This window comes from Amia ocellicauda, unplaced genomic scaffold (genome assembly GCF_036373705.1).
Source record: "Amia ocellicauda isolate fAmiCal2 unplaced genomic scaffold, fAmiCal2.hap1 HAP1_SCAFFOLD_97, whole genome shotgun sequence".
NCBI lineage: Eukaryota > Metazoa > Chordata > Actinopteri > Amiiformes > Amiidae > Amia > Amia ocellicauda.
In genome coordinates this window covers 33762-35530 of record NW_027103022.1, presented here as the reverse complement: position 1 = coordinate 35530, position 1769 = coordinate 33762, and the positions used below count along the sequence as shown (strand labels likewise).

Sequence of the window (1769 nt, the reverse complement as noted above, 5' to 3'; positions counted from 1 at the left end):
TCCTCTACCATTCCCTCCCTCCCTCTTTCACTTCACTCTCCCCGTCACCCTCCTTCTCTCACCCTCAGAAGGCACTGGCACATATTGGCGTATGAGGCGGAGAAGTTGGGTTCGGAGACGGCCTTCTCGAAGATGAGCTCCATGACACCCTGGAGTCGCTGCTCCGTGTCGATGGTCAGCTCGTTCACTTGACGCATCCACGGCTGGAACATCTGTGGGGTCAGCTTGTTCAGAATACCACTCACCCTGCGGAAGAGCTCCTGTTGAAGGGGAAAGGGGGGAGGAGGGAAGGAAGGAAAAAGAGTTAGTTCTGCAAACCTCGGCCAAGTCCGTGTTTTTATTTGTTCTGGAGAGGTGGGTGCATGTGAGCGTACTCAGCCCCTCAGTTCATCTTCTCCATCAGTAGAGGTCAGTGGCCCAGACACCAATGCACTACAAATAGATCATCAGTGGGGCTCAAATTTTACCCACAATCCCCTTTACTAGACTAGCAAATTATTATTCCCACCCCCCCAAACATGAACCGTGTCCTCTGCTCCTACATACCTGGGTCTTAATGACCTCGGGGTCATCACCCACTGTGGGAGCCTTCTTAATTGTAGGCAGGTAACACACATACAGTCATCTAAATAACAATCGCAATTAGACAGCAGTTGACAAAAAGTACAAATGAGACAAATGTCCAAGATCAGCATTAAACAGATCCATCAGAACAATGCAGGTAACCATCTCAATCAGAAGGATTTATATATAAAAACATGAAAATAAAACTCTAGGGTCTCCTAGACAAGCAGGGGGCTGCATACCTTAGCCAGGACCACATCGCTAATGCGGAGTTTCTGCAGCCTGTCACAGATGAACTCTAAGTCCAGCAGGAACTGACGCTCATTTTTCTCCTTCTCATCAGGGACATAATTACACCTGCAACATAATTTGAAAGCAACAACATTTCCACAGGAGTCTTGGTTGTGCCGAGGATTACGAAATAATGAAAGCAATACATTTTAGACGTCGGCTCAAAATCCCTACCATTCGGCGTTGAAATGACCCAGGTTTATTTTGTATTTATACCATATCCAGTTCACCATATTCACATCCTCTCATACAGTAATCAATAAACGAGAATAATGGTTCAATTTGTAGCTACACACCTATGCTTAGGAGCAATTCACACGATCTTGTACTGGTGAAGAACATTATTATTCACAATATGTCATTTAAAAAAATGTAGGCTATACATACCCTGCTGCAATGAAAAGAAAAAGATAGATTAATGAAACGGCCTACCTGAATCTTGCGGAGTCTTCAAGACAAAACTTGAAGTTTGCAATCGCTGCCATGCTTTTGAATTCAATACAACCAAAAGGCTCTCGGGAACACTGAAATTACTCAGAGGTAAAATCAATCAACCGTACGACTCCGTCTCCAAACACACTATCAGCTCTAATTAGGCAATATCCACAGAGCAAACAGAATCGAATTCCAGCAACTGTTACGTATGCAACTGACAACAACTGACGTCATACCCAACACATATCAGAACAACATAATACAGTTCAGAAACGAGAGGCCACTCGACCCATCAGCTCGTTTGGTGTCCATTAATAACTAAATGATCCAAGGATCACATCCAGTCTATTTCTGAATGTTCCCAAATTGTGGCTTCAACCACATCGCTGGGGAGTCTGTTCCAGATTGTAATAACTCTCTGTGTGAACAAGTGTCTCCTGTTTTCTGTCTTGAATGGCTTGAAGCCCAATTTCCATTTG

The 1769-nt window shown here is 44.2% G+C and overlaps 1 non-coding gene across 1 annotated transcript; it reads right to left on the bottom strand.

The window, feature by feature from the left end:
- Window positions 1–378: 378 nt before the first annotated feature.
- On the bottom strand, window positions 379–455 carry LOC136746226 (small nucleolar RNA SNORD66). Its single transcript, XR_010816338.1, has one exon. It is a non-coding gene; the product is annotated as a small nucleolar RNA SNORD66 (small nucleolar RNA).
- Between the last annotated feature and the right edge of the window lie 1314 nt (window positions 456–1769).